The 15,118-nt window shown below is 45.2% G+C and overlaps 1 pseudogene; it reads right to left on the bottom strand.

Moving 5' to 3' along the window:
- Window positions 1–15,118, bottom strand: part of LOC130376779 (sodium channel protein type 4 subunit alpha-like) — a 257,529-nt pseudogene that overhangs the window by 149,157 nt on the left and 93,254 nt on the right.

Here is a 15,118-nt window from a genome sequence, read left to right on the forward strand (position 1 = left end):
AGTTGGTCACACCGAGCAGGCCTTGACTTCGCCTCCTCTCCTCCATTTCGTCAAATGGGGGCCCAAAGGGGGAGGTTTCCGGTGACATCATTGAGTCTGTGTCTAGAGTTTTCTAGGCAACAGGTAGAAAAGTGTATGTACTCCAAGATGCATGATGATGCCACATTTAGCGCAATATAGTCTTTAGGCCTATGTTTGCTTGTAACCATTTTGTTGATGATTTTCATTTCCTTTGGATTTAATTTAGTTTAACAACATAAATTAAACTTTTACATCAAGTAATTCAGCACACTTAAAATTTAGGCAGAGAACAATGAAAGCATTAAATCAAACTATGAGTAACAAACCATCTTGATTGGGCTCCTAGTGCTGTGAGAGAGATGACTCCTTGGTGTCAGAGAGTATGGTTAATAACCTGAAGCTCACCTGTTGCTCCTTCTTGAGGCTCTCCATAGCGAGCTGAAACTCCTGCTCCTTCTGCCAGGCCTCAGCAATGGTGGCCTGATTCTGCTCCTCATAGGCCATGGCCACCACGGCCAGGATGAGGTTGACCAGGTAGAAGGAACCCAGGAAGATCACCACCACAAAGAACACCATGTAGGTCTTTCCCGCTGAGCGCAGGGTCTGGGGGACGGGCACACACACACACACACACTCAGATAAACACACAAACTCAGACACACACACACACACACACGCACACGCACACACACACACACACACACACACACACACACACACACACACACACACACACACACAGGGCTGTCTAGATAACACAGTATTAAACAGTGCTGTGTAGATGCACGTGTTCATGCTGTTCAGCGGACCTGTGACCCCCACACACACACACCAACACCCATAATCCACACACACAAACTCCCCAGTAAAGGGGCCGCCACCTGGTGGTAGAGGTTCTCCCAGTAGTCCTGTGTCATCAGGCGGAACAGGGACAGGAAGGCCCAGCCGAAGGTGTCAAAGCTGGTGTAGCCGTAGTTGGGGTTCCTGCCAGCCTTCAGGCACTCGAACCCGTCCGGGCACCGCCTGCAACACACACACGTAAACATGTAGACATGTAGACACACACACACACACACACACACACACACACACACACACACACACACACACACACACACACACACACACACACACACACACACACACACACACGTAGATATGTAGACATATGTAGACATGTAGACACACACACACACACACACACACACACACACACACACACACACACACACACACACACACACACACACACACACACACACACACGTAGATATGTAGACATATGTAGACATGTACACACACACACACACACACACACACACACACACACACACACACACACACACACACACACACACACACACATACACATAGACATAGAGACACACACACACACACACACACACACACACACACACACACACACACACACACACACACACACATGTAGACATGTAGACACACCCACACACACACACACATACATGTGGACATTTAGACATGTACATTTATATTAACATACAGGGCATTCAGCAGACGCTTACAAGAGCGACTTACAAGTACATTTGTCAGAAGAAACAGAAACAATGTATTGCTGTTGGTATAGTAAGGTTGTTCATAGAAAAAAGTGCCAAGCACTAACATTTGTTAGGTTAACCCTTTCCCTTTAAACAACAATTATAGCTAGGATAAGATGCTATACAACTTGTCACTATTTTTAAGTGCCAGGACGTACACATAAAATAATATACCAATAACCAAAAATATGACCATAATTGTTCGGATGACTCTTTATTCTACACGGTTTACACATAAAACAATTGACGCGGTTCGGAATTCCCACCCCAATGCATGGACTTATAGACATATAGATGTATGGATGTATGGACATATGGACATATAAATGTAGGGACGTATAGACGTATAGACGTATAGACGTATGGATGTATGGAATAGGTGTACAAAGAGCTTCGGTGTATGAATATAGGGTTCTGTAAATTCCCATGAGATGAGAGGTGATATAAGACTAACACTAGACAGGGAAGTCGGCAGTATTCAACAGTAGAAAGAATGACACATAAACAAGAATAAAACTACTAAATAATACTGAATATATGTCCACACACACAAGATGTGGAGTACAAATGGAAAAAAGTAGATGCAAGAATACATTATTGACAGTTGAAGACATCCTGTCTATTTGGCTCGCTATCTTGCTGTCTTACCGTGTGCCCTAATCTCTGTCAATGTGAATGAACATTTGAGTGTTGTTTTGTTGTAGAGTTTGTCCGTTAAGCTCAAGCCGCCTGCAGCCTCCCTCAGTCACATAAGCTCAGTCACATGACCAGAGAGTTACCTTAGTCAGATGACCAGGAAGTGACCTCAGACACATTACCAGAAAGTGACCTCAGTCACATGACCAGAGGGGTCTCAGTCACATGACCAGAGTGCTCAGTCACGTTACCTCAGTCCCATGACCAGAGTGATCTCAGTAACTTGACTAGAGAGTGATCTCAGTCACATGACCTAAGTCACATGACCAGAGAGTGATCTTGGTCACATGACCAGAAAGGGATCTTAGTCACATGACAGGAGAGTGTGCTCAGTCACATGACCTCAGTCACATGACCAGAGAGTGATCTTAGTCACATGACCACAGACTGATCTTAGTCACATGACTAGTGTCATCAGCGTCGCCTGGCGACACCTACCCCCGGCGTCACCGTGGAGACAGCCTTCGTCACGCTGGATGAGACTGACTTCAGATGATATTCCACATTCATAACATATCACATCCAGCTCCGCAACACACACGTAATGAGATCTGAACCCACAGCACCACAGGCACACACATGCTCATGTGCATATATACTTGCACATGGACTCATGCACACGCCCACGTGCACATACACGTGCAAATGGACTCACACCCATGTGCCCACACACCTGCTCATGGACTCACACACATACATGCCCATGTGCAATTCCACGTGCATATTTATTCACACACACACACATTTTTGTTTACGTGATTACATTGGCCTCGTTTATTGATACAGGTTTTTAATTGTCGATAAGTAGACCAATAGTCAAAGGCATCCACACACACACACACACACCCACCCTAACCTCTGAATGAGATCAGCAGCTAAGTCTCGATACACATTATCAACACAAGCCTAGCCCTGACCCTAGCACAGCTGCTGTGGAGAGCTGCTGTTTATAAATCACAGAGACACTGCAACAGAAAGGGGTTTTATGTAACGCTCACGTTAATGCCACAGTGACACATCCAAAGGCAGACAAATAAAACAAATATCAGGCATCTACAATTTGATTTGAATAATAGGAGTGCATATTTTTACGTGACTTTAATAGCCTCTTGCTGTGGGTAATATTAATCAAATTATTTAGATAGAGCTTGGCTGTAGATAAATAAATGATGAATGTATTTTTTGTATTACAATATTACTTGTGTCTATGAAAAAACATTATTTATGGTACTAAAGTGTTGCTATGATGTCACGGTCCTTGGCATCACCCATCAAACTATGATAGGTGACCTCACGTCACAAACATTACAGGCATTTACCTGAAAATAAGTTTGAATTAACTACTAGCAGTGCTAGTAGTAATATACATTTTGATCTATGATATTCAATGCAAATCTGATTCAATGAACTGAAACTAATTAGCATTGTGCAATGCACACTTCCGGAACAAATATGTACTCAACGCTCTTCAGCTAAATGAAATGTGTTTTAAAACTCTGGGTTGTAATCTGGGAGCAGCACATCCACACATCACTGTACGTGGTGAAGCAGACATCCCACTTTGCTGAAAGGAAAGCCACACTTTTATATTCTTTTTATATAAAAAACCCTTCTAATCCAATCACACATGTCAAAAAAATGTCAAAGCACTGCACTGAACCCATTGTGGATAGCGAAACTGACTGTAGAATGAGGCTGCTTTCATGTCCTGCTGCTCAAACACACACACGTCTACAAAACATACTTGCAGATATTTCAACCTATTACCGTACAGATCAACACAGATGGACCAAATGTACAGCGAGCTAATCTGATGTACATCTTCCTTTGTCTCGTCCCTTCCATACAAAGTCCTGGCGGACGTATCTGTCCCCGTCCATAGCCCTCCCTGGGCGGGGACATCACCGCCCTGGCATGCTGAGCACAGGGTATGTTGAGTGCCTATGATAAGCAGGCTGAAAGTGTGTCTTTTTGTCTGTGTGTGTGTGTGTGTCTGTGTTCGAGGGAGAGAGAGAGGGAGGCTGAAGAAAAGGGGGGAAGAAACGATGTGTGTGTGTGTGCGTGTTTCTGTGAGTGTTTTGTATCGTGTGTGCGTCTTTGTGCGATGCTTGACACAGTGCATGTGACGTGTGTGTTCGGTCACTTCAAGTACTCACTCTCATGCAGTTTGTTTCACTTGACCTCCTTAGAAACTCAACTACACACACAAGCCTGCAGCCACACACAAACACACACACAATTACACACACAAAAAAACCTGCACACCCGCAAAACACATGCACACACACACACACACACACACACACACGCACACGCACACACACCACCACACACACACACACACACACACACACACACACACACACACACACACACACACATACAGATACGCACACTCACACACACACATGCCGGAAAAACACATGCACACATAGATGCAAAAACACACCAGCAGACGCACATAGGCACAGACACACAGACATGCACACAGAAACGCACATGCAGAAACACACACACAAGCACACACACACAGACACACCCACACACACACACACACACACACACACACACACACACACACACACACACACACACACACACAGGGCTCTAAGTATAACTCTCAGGTAAACTCTGGGAGGAAGTATGTAGCATCGCTATAGCAACTGTATCCCAGCGCTGGTTGCCCAGGGAGATTGTTTTGTGCCCTCTCTCTCAGGACACAGAACAACATCTCACAGAGACTAGGTGTGTCTGTGTGTGCGTGTGTGTTTTTGTAACGTGTTGTGTGTGTTTGAGAACCTTCCATCTGAGTCACCTAAGAGAGACTTAATACAGACAGATCCGTCCACAAACACAACCCAAATCATACGGCATTATCTGATCTCTAGTCCCCGTTATTGATACAAGGATGACGTCAATGCCATACTGGACAGAATAGAGTGGCAGATAGACACACAGAGAGACAGACAGAAAGGCAGACAAGCCAGCAGACAGACAGACAGATAGACAGACCGACAGGCAGACAGGCCAGCAGACAAACAGTAAGACAGACAGACGCCTTCCATCTCTCATCACAAAGCCCTGGGTGCAGCAACCACATCACAACTAATTATGTGTAATGGTGACAGAAAGCCCTTGTTTTGCTTGAAGTGAACGTTGCAGCAGCTCATCGGGGAGCCCTTAGTGATAAGGAGAGGTAGGGTGGGGGGGAGGACAGACAGACAGACTGCAGTGGTGGCTTGAATACTTCCCGACTGGCCTGCTGTCATGTCAGACACACGTAGAGCAGCTCTGCAAATAGCATCAAACTATTAGCCCCTTGCCTTAGCAGTTAGCATCTCATCATATCCACACCATGAGAACAGCTTTTGGCCATACACCAAGCCTTTCATCCGTCATGCGGCTCTGAGGGTGTGTTTGTGCGTGTGCATGTGTGTACCTGTGTGCGCGTGTGCACATCAGTGTGTTTGTGTGATTAATGGTTGTTTCTTTCAGATGCCTTTCAATACCAAAAACCTATGTACTAAATTACTCTTAATATCGAGCACCTAAACAGACACACGCACACAATCCATACACACATATACACACACACACACACACACACACACACACACACACACACACACACACACACACACACACACACACACACACACACACACACACACACACACACACACACACACAGAAACAAACAGAAACACACACACGCATCCATACACAAACACACACACACACACACACACACACACACACACACACACACACACACACACACACACACACACACACACACACACACACACAAGACACACAGATACACAAACACACACACACAGAACTACACACTCCGGACAGAGAGAGAGAGAGAGAGAGAGAGAGAGAGAGAGAGAGAGAGAGAGAGAGAGAGAGAGAGAGAGAGAGAGAGAGAGAGAGAGAGAGAGAGAGAGAGAGAGAGAGAGAGAGAGAGAGAGATGTAGGCTGGTTAATAAGTGTTAAGATGGGGGATGCTCCATTACTTGCCCCTAGGGGCTGAGAGAAGAGGTTCCCCTGTCCCATCACTGGTCTCTGAATCTTTCTTGCATCTGTCTTTTGACCTGTTCCATCTTATTTCTTTAGCTTGTTACTGCCGTTATCCCACGACCTTGGAACGAGATTGCCGTTTGCCTAGCTGTGAGGATCACACACAGATCGACAAGTGAACCCCAGGGCCTAACCTTTCTCCTTGGGGGCCGTCTCCCCACATAACCTCCTCCCTGCTACCTGGGCGGACGTAGACCTGAGGCAAGGTGTGACCCAATCATTTATAGAAAGGTTTAATATGACTGGGACTCTGAAATAGACCCGGACGGGAAGGGGTAGCCCCAGTCTGTCTGTCTGCCTGTCTGCCTATCTGCCTGCCTGTCTGCCAGTCTGCCTGCCAGTCTGTCAAACAGTCTGTCTGTCTGTCACCTTCCGTCTCCCTCTGTAGTCTATGTGTCTAATGTGTTGTTGGTCTGTTGTGGTGTTTCTATGTGTTGTTTGTCTGTTGTGTGTCTCTGTGTGTTGTTGGTCTGTTTTATGTCTCTGTGTGTTGTTGGTCGGTTGTGTGTCTGTTTGTTGTTGGCTGTCTTCATGTCTCTTTGTGTTGTTGGTCTGTTATCGTCTCTCTGTGTTTTGTTGGTCTGTTGTCATTACTCTCTGTGTTGTTGGTCTGTTGGTCTGTTGTGTGTCTCTGTGTGTTGTGTGTTGGTCCGGTGTCTGTGTGTCCAGAGTCACTAAATCAAGACACTGATTTTATATATTTTTCAATAACTCTCTCTCCCTCTCTCGCTCTCTCTCTCTCTCTCTCTCTCTCTCTCTCTCTCTCTCTTGCTCTCTCGCTCTCTCTCTCTCTCTTGCTCTCTCTCTTTCTATTGCTCACCATTCCCTCATGTCAACAACTGTAACCATGTCAGCTCATTCAGTGTCAATAAAGCTTCACCAAATAAATATTCATTTCCTGTCCTGAGTCAACGTCCTGCGTGTCCTGAGAGTTTGATGTTCAGCAGACGCTCCATATTCAGGTGATCTGAGCCACTGTTCTCTGTTTACCATGACCCATAGCCCTGCTCAGCGGAGCGGGGGGCCACAGGGGCCGTCTCTCTGCCCTATTTACTGTTCAGACACTGGGGCTTTGAACACACAACCTTTCAGTTTGGAGTCCCACGACACAATCCGTCAGCAATCGTTGCAAGGTGGACGAGGAGAAATACATAAACACAGGACATTTAACAAATAATCATAATGATACACATACACACAACATTTAACAAATACTCATAATTGTACACAAACACACAACATTTGACAAATACTGTTCAATGCAAGCATGTGCAGAAAGTCATCCCTGCGTCCCCTGAACATCTTTGTGTGGTATATTCTATTCTCCTCTTTCTATTTGAGCACACTCACACACAAACAGGTGGTCCATTCCTATGTGTTTACACACATGTATACAGTTTGAAGCCAATGGACACAAGCAGAAACGGCAGACCCACGGTGTGGGCCCTGCCCAGGCCCCCAGCGGCGGGCTGGCCCCGGCTCCAGCCTGACTCTAGGCTAATATCTTATATTCATCATCCGATGAATATAAGATATTGGAGTGAGCGCATTCCAGGAATATTGGTCGGTCATGCTATATTTCTCTCTAACTGCCCTGATGACAACAAACTATTTCTACAATGAAAGCTAGGTCAATGATGATTAACGCCATGACACCATGGGTTGAATTATGCTCCTCTCGCTTCCCTTTGTTGGTTTCTTACCCTGATTCCCACTCACCATTATATATACTATAATCAATTTTTTACTATAATCAAAAAAATATCCATGTCACACATATTAAACAGGTGCCATTATTACAAAGGTCTATATGTATCCAGGCATGATAGAATTGTGGACGTTATATCAAAGAGTTGACCATCCTTATTGTGTGTGTCAATGCATATGAATTGTGTTGTTAGACAACAAATGTTTTCCAGGTGCTCTGCAGAAACGTCTGTGTTCTTTAATTTAAATGCCACCAGGCCTGATATTACAATATTTGTTGAGAAGAATATAAATGTATTCTTTCTGGAAGTAGGATGATGTTTTGATTCAAGTCTAGAGGATGCTTACTCAACACAGCTGGTAAAATATCACCCTCTTGTACAACAAATATCTGTCCTTGGCTACAAATGTCAATATCTGGTACTTATCTTCAGCTGCCTGGGACATGGGCATTGGGTTGTCATTAGGGGTCTCAGGATGGTTGGCTTTACAAAAGCAAGGGCAAAACAACTTGCCAAATACTGCTCAATATCCTCCATTATTGGAAGTCACCACATCTGAAGAAGATGCTGTTGTGTGTATCCATAATCTGCTGTTTGAACTGTCATTACCCAAATTGCTGGATCATGCCGGAGCAATGTTTTGTATCTGTAACATTTATGTCCTTATGTACAAATTTATTATGAAATGCGAAAATAAATAAAGAACATAAAATGTGTGTGCACTAGGGGTGTAACGAATCATCTATTTGTATGGAACCGAATCGGTACGGATGTCACGGTTTGGTGCATGGATTTACATGGAGAATACACAGTATAAAATTAAATAAAACTGGTGTGCGAATTAATTAATGTAATGCGGAACTAATGTTAGATACGTGAGTTCTTCAGGTGCGGCACGGATCTCGTTTCCACCTCCAAAAGTGACTCGGACTGAGCTGTATCGAGCCATACTCGTCTTGCTGTACTCCTTCGTAGGGGTACCGACGCTCCTGAAAAGGTGCTGACAAGTTTGAGCTACGCACGCCATCCGTTGATTGGTCGACAGAATCGCACTTCTCATGTCTCAGGTACAACCTGAGACATGCACAATAAAAAAGAATTGCCTTCTTTTCCCTTCATTGTACCGAACTCGTATCGAACTTTGATGTCTGAACCGAGGTATGAACCGAACCGTGACTTCAGTGTACCGTTACACCCCTAGGGCCCTATCTTGCATCCGGCGCAATTGACTTTCTACACTGACGCATGTGTTGTTGCTAGTTTGCAGCTGGCGCAGAGTGTTCTTTACCCTCCACCGCCACGCGTCAGTCAATTAGGGAATGATCTTGCGCCCCAAGGGGCAGTTCGGCGAAAGGAGGAGACGTGATCTGGCGCAAAAACGTTCCCTGGTGCTATTTTGCAGTTTCAGAAAACAATGGCGCCACAAACCACGAAATACCTGGTTTAAAGTCAGTGGCGTGTTGTTCAGATGCTATTTTAAGGGCGCATGCATAATGTTGCTTGTGCACTTCGCGCATACACTTTGCTTCTCTCATCTACCTAGCCACACATTCTTGGTAAATTATTTGGGAAAGAACAGCTGATACAGCGGTAATAAGTTGCACTTTTAAATCAATGCATCTGCAAACATCGTACAGCAAACACATATTTTCTTGAGACAGACATCGTGCACAAGCCCATAACTTTTAGGATTGATGGGTCTTTGATCGTGAGAAAACATTGTTTTACCGCGAGTGAGTGTTAAAAAGAATGAATGAATGCAGTCGCACGTGTGTGTATGTGTAAAAGAATGAATGAATGCGGGCACGTCTGTGCGTCCATCTGCTTAAACACACGCAATCTAAACACGTAACGCATAATACAGTCCATGGCAATGTATATTAACGGGGGGACACATGCATGTTAGGAACACAAGTCGATAACGATAATGCATAGAATACTGGTAAGAAACGAAGTTTCTTAATGTATTTCGGATATCGTTAAATAGAACCACAGTTACCGCACATCATATGTGTGTTAAGTTTTCTTTGCTGAAATTTATTTGAGGACTCAGTATTTCTGAAGTTTTGGAAGAAAACGCTATTCCATGTGTGAATTAGGCCATATTATTTGGCCATAAACTGAGCCATTTGAAGTTTGAAGTTTGGTCATGCATCTGTCTCAACGGAGACTGCAAACGCGCTGTCGAAATATCAACTCGTCAGATAAAAGTGCGCTCATAGCTCTTAAAGGGGATGGGAGATGGCACTCTCATTGGTTTATTGCACGTTACGCCCAAACCACACCTAATTAGGCTACTTCAGACCAACCCTTTTTAGATTTGCGCTGGGCGCAAGAGTCATTAATGCGCATGTAAAATATCAACATCGTCATAGAACCGCCAACAAAGCTACTTGCGCTTGGCGCTTCTCACTTGCGTTTCAGAGTTAAAATAGGGCCCCTAGTATGTACAAGCCGTATGAGCTGAATAAAGTTTTACTGTTTTCCCAAAGCAGGTTAGACCCAGTCTGTGGCATCATCAACAGCATCAGCCACATTAAGGTGGCGCAGGTTCAGAAAATGGCTTTTCCTCTTCTTCCTCTCCCCTAATGATGCAGGATGAGAGATAAACACACAGGGGAGTACTTCTACACTGGTAACCACATGATGGAGCACGATGGAAAACACCTGCCGTGGCACTTCCATATCCACCGTAGGAGACCATTCTAAATGAGCTAAGTTGTGCTATTGCAGCATATATGTGGGCCGTTACACTGAGTTCTCCTGCATTGGCCAACACTGTGCGAATCAGAAAAAAATACACAAAACACAAAAAATGGAGATAATAACACAAGTTCACGTTGGAAACGCATCATATAGAGAGGTCATTACACTGAGGCCTACCTGAGTATTGGCCTGATAGTGATAACGCAGAATATAGACAGGTCATTACACTGAGGCCTGCCTGAGTATTGGGGCGGCAGTAGCTCAGGAGGTAGAAATGGCTGGTCACCTGAAGGTTTCCGGTTAGATGACCTGCTCCTCTTAGCTGAGGTGTCCTTGAGCAAAGCAGCTAACCCTAATTGCTCCCGATGAGCTGGCTGTCGCCTTGCATGGCCGACTCCGCCGTTGGTGTGTGAATGTGTGCGTGAATGTTCAATGTGAGGCAATATTGTAAAGTGCTTTTGGTGGTCAATGGTTAGAAAAGCGCTTTATAAATGCTGTCCATTTATTGGCCTGATAGTGGTAACGCAGCATAAAGACAGGTCATTACACTGAGGCCTACCTGTTTATACAGAACAACAAGTACAAGAAAACAACACAAACTCCTTGTGTTTCTGTCTCACACACTTACTAGCTCTTTCGTTTTGGCTTCTCCATACCACTTCCTCTGACCTCACGGGTCCCAGTAGGAATGTTAACGAGCTTCGATAACGAGACAGGGTCCTTAATGAGGGTCCTTAATGAGGATCCTTAACAAGGCTCCCCATACCATGTGCAAACCGTTTGTTCAGACATGCTTGGCACGCACCTGGCTCCAGAATATTTAGATAAACCGTGGAGATCAGAGGTGACCCTTTGGCATATGGGAACACAACAGATTGTACTCATGCACACTTTCAGTCTGTAGACGCAAAGATACACAGACGGTCAATTAATCAGGAGGAATTCTAAAGGGGTTGTTGAAGAGAGGCAGGTTGGAACAGTGTCCGGGAACAGATTTCAGTTTGATTCAGGAAAAAAACAAAGCATAAACATCGAGTTCAGGCAGAGTAAAGGTTTCCACTGTGGATCAGAACAGCTCGCAGAGCCCAGAGTTTACCTTAAGGGCAACTTCCTTATCCTCCTCCTCTTCTTCCTCTCTCTGTCACTCCTTGTCTAGACACAATACGCAGGTCTTCTTTGTGTGGGGTTTTCACTCTCCATTGTTATGCTCCCTCTATTCAGAAAACCAGAAAGAGTGGCCAAACACCTACCTTACCACGTGGGGTGAAATTTGATTGCAGCTGTTTTATTATCATGTGAATTAGGACAAACTTAAACACAATCTTCACATCACATGAGCCAAAGTAGACTGGAAAACAATGTGAAAGGTCATATTCACCAAAAGAACAGCTTCTCTGTTCACATCCAGCCTCGCCTCTGTTGGTCCGCCTAACCCTGACACCCTGCTCTACAAGAGACCAAACAAAGGACAACCAATGAAGGTATGCAGATAGGCTACAGAAGCCTCAAAGCAGAGGTTTTCAAACTGTCAAGGTAGGTCTTGGTCTCTTACCCCGGGAACATGTCAGGACACGACATGCAAAGCACCTCAAGCATCCCAGCGTGGCAAGCTCCTTGACACGCCTTAAGCTGGCGTGGCCTTCCACCTTTTAGGCCCCAATCAGCAACCCCTCCCCCCCCCCCCCCGCGGCCAGTCACCTGCCGCTCAAGGGTTCGCCGGGCCGGGCTCAGTGGGACCTGTCCCTTCTCATCAGCCTCCTTGTTTGTTTGTTTGGGCTGCTGTTTCTACACAGGCCTTAACTCACAGTCCTGTCTGTGTTCAGGATGGAGGGCTTTAGCAGGCACTTCAGTGAACCCAGGGTCAAATTCTTATTGAATGGGGAAACTTTTTAAAATTTGATTTCATACTGCTGTACTCTTTTTCCAACGTCACTTTCTTTCTCCATCCTCCCGATGGCCTACGCCTACGCCCTCAACTGTCACTTAAGACAGTTTATTCAGACTTCTCCTCTCGGCCTTCGGAGGACGTCAACGCCAGTTTCGTTTTAGCTTCTTTAGCTCATGTCTCCGTAAGCCCCCAATAGCCCATTTAGCTTGTTTCTCCTCGTTATCCGGTAACCTTCCTGACTCATTCTTGGCGAGTTTCAAGTCACCCTGTGCTGTTAACTCCCAGATTAAGAATTAAAACTTAATCCTCCATGCCCGTCTTTAGTAAAGCACTGTTGTCGCTGACCGATCGTATTCTGCTGCACTTAAAGACCGAGTTCTAAGACCTTCCCATGTCAGAACGCACACACCGCCAAACGCATGGCACGTCAGAGTGATGGTGTGGTCGTGTTGTGTGTCCACGCTGCACCGCTCACAGCAGACGACGTGTCAGCATAAATCCTCGTCCGTTGCGACACATGTCACACAACGCTATTAACGCCTTCGCTGTCTACACCAACATTGGCAGAGGAGACGCCACTCTCTGTCAACCACAAGACTCATTAGGGACACCAAAACATCTCTGCTGTAGTTCTGCCTGCAATCTCCTACATTATGTGCACATACCAGTGGGGTCACTGATCACGGTCCAACAACGTATGGTATTTCCACTGATGGCTACTTTCAGGTCTGTGTTTCCCCGATACCCCCCCCCAGTTCAGGTCAGCCGAGGGGTCCTGACCGGCACCAGACGTCTGTTTGGTTTCCCAATACAGAAACCCTACAGCAGACTCCAACCAACCACTTCTTTTACTGGGTGAAAAATGTGTCTTGGCTCTGAATGTGAGGTGTGTGTGTGAGTGGCGATGACGACTGCAGAGAAGCCATCAGATGTTCTCTAGGCGAGGGGCCTCTGTGGAGGATGTTTCTGATTCAAGGGGCCTCTCTGGTGTTTCTGATAGTATGGGCCTTTGTGCATGGTGTTTCTGAGTTTAAGGGCCTCTGTTAGGCTGTTTCGGTGGGGTCGGCTCAGGAGGTAGAGCAGGAGGACGTTTAACCGGTAGGTTGCTAGTTTGATCCCTGGCTCCTCTTAGCTGAGCGTCGATGTATTGACCGTTGTAAATCGCTTTGGATAAAAGCGTCTGCTAAATGCCCTAAAGGGTGATTCTGAGTGTAGGGGCCTCTGTGAGGTTGATTCTGAGTGTAGGGGCATCTGTGAGGGTGTGTCTGGGTGTAGGGGCCTCTGTGAGGGTGATACTGAGTGTAAGGACCTCTGTGGGAGTGTGTCTGAGCGTAGGGGTCCTCTGTGAGGGTGATTCTGAGTGTAGGGTGGAGTGTGTTTCTGAGTGTTCAGCACTGTGCACCCAGCAGACTTACCCGGCGTCGCTGCTGTTCCCACAGATAAGCGCGTCCTTGGCTCCTTCCACTTTATAGAAGTTGTCTGCAAAAAAAGGATTGTTATTTCGATTTATTCAATGGAGGTGTGATAAATGGATGATTAGAATACAATTTCAAATGCATTTTCGGGTTGAAATAAAGTTCTGCTGGCTTTAATCCTTGTCCAAACTACCTTTCGATTACCATGGAACCGAGTTAGTTGTTAGTTGTTGTTTTTTTCGTTGTTTTTATTTACATTTTTTAATTGGAAGGTTCTAATTCCATTTCTTACCATATGATATTGAAAAGACTTACCTTAGCCAACAAAAAATACTAATACTAAGAATACTTATCAGACACACTAATACTTTATTCTTTCTTTCTTTCCTTCTGTATTATTCTCTTCAAAATTTGGGACCCTACTCCTTCCACAATTCTTCACCTAGAGACTCATTCCACTTTTAAAATGTTCATATTAGCTTGGAACTTTTATTTATTATTTTAAGATATTCAACTTTTAAAAGATTATTTTTATGATGGAAGTCAATGGGATGACTACCATTATAAATCCCATTCTCTGACACTTCAACTAGTTCAGACTTCGCTGCTTATTCAATAGCCGCAGGTCCTTCAACAAATTGTGTGGGATGATCGAAGGGTCATGAAGCCTGAGGACGTGACCGTTCATGCACCGGTACCGCTTGAAAAGAGTTCCATTGTTCTGTATGCAGAATCGTGGCCAATCAGTTTGGCGTTCACAAATCAACTGTAAAGAAGTTTGTGTACATGTTCTGCAAGGAAGAAATGCTGTCGTTGGTCATCCACAACTTCATCAAGGTGTCCACGACAGAAGAAGCCATCGGCATAGCACGCCGATTCAAACAGAAGTTCAACACCCCACAAATCATCGGGTGCAACGATGGCACCCACATTCTAGTTTTACCGCCAAGTGATTGCTACAAAGATTTTTGTAGCAAGGCTGGCCCTCGTATGGCTGGCCGGCCCTTCGCATGTCCTCCA

The sequence above is a fragment of the Gadus chalcogrammus genome, chromosome 23 (assembly GCF_026213295.1).
Source record: "Gadus chalcogrammus isolate NIFS_2021 chromosome 23, NIFS_Gcha_1.0, whole genome shotgun sequence".
Lineage (NCBI taxonomy): Eukaryota > Metazoa > Chordata > Actinopteri > Gadiformes > Gadidae > Gadus > Gadus chalcogrammus.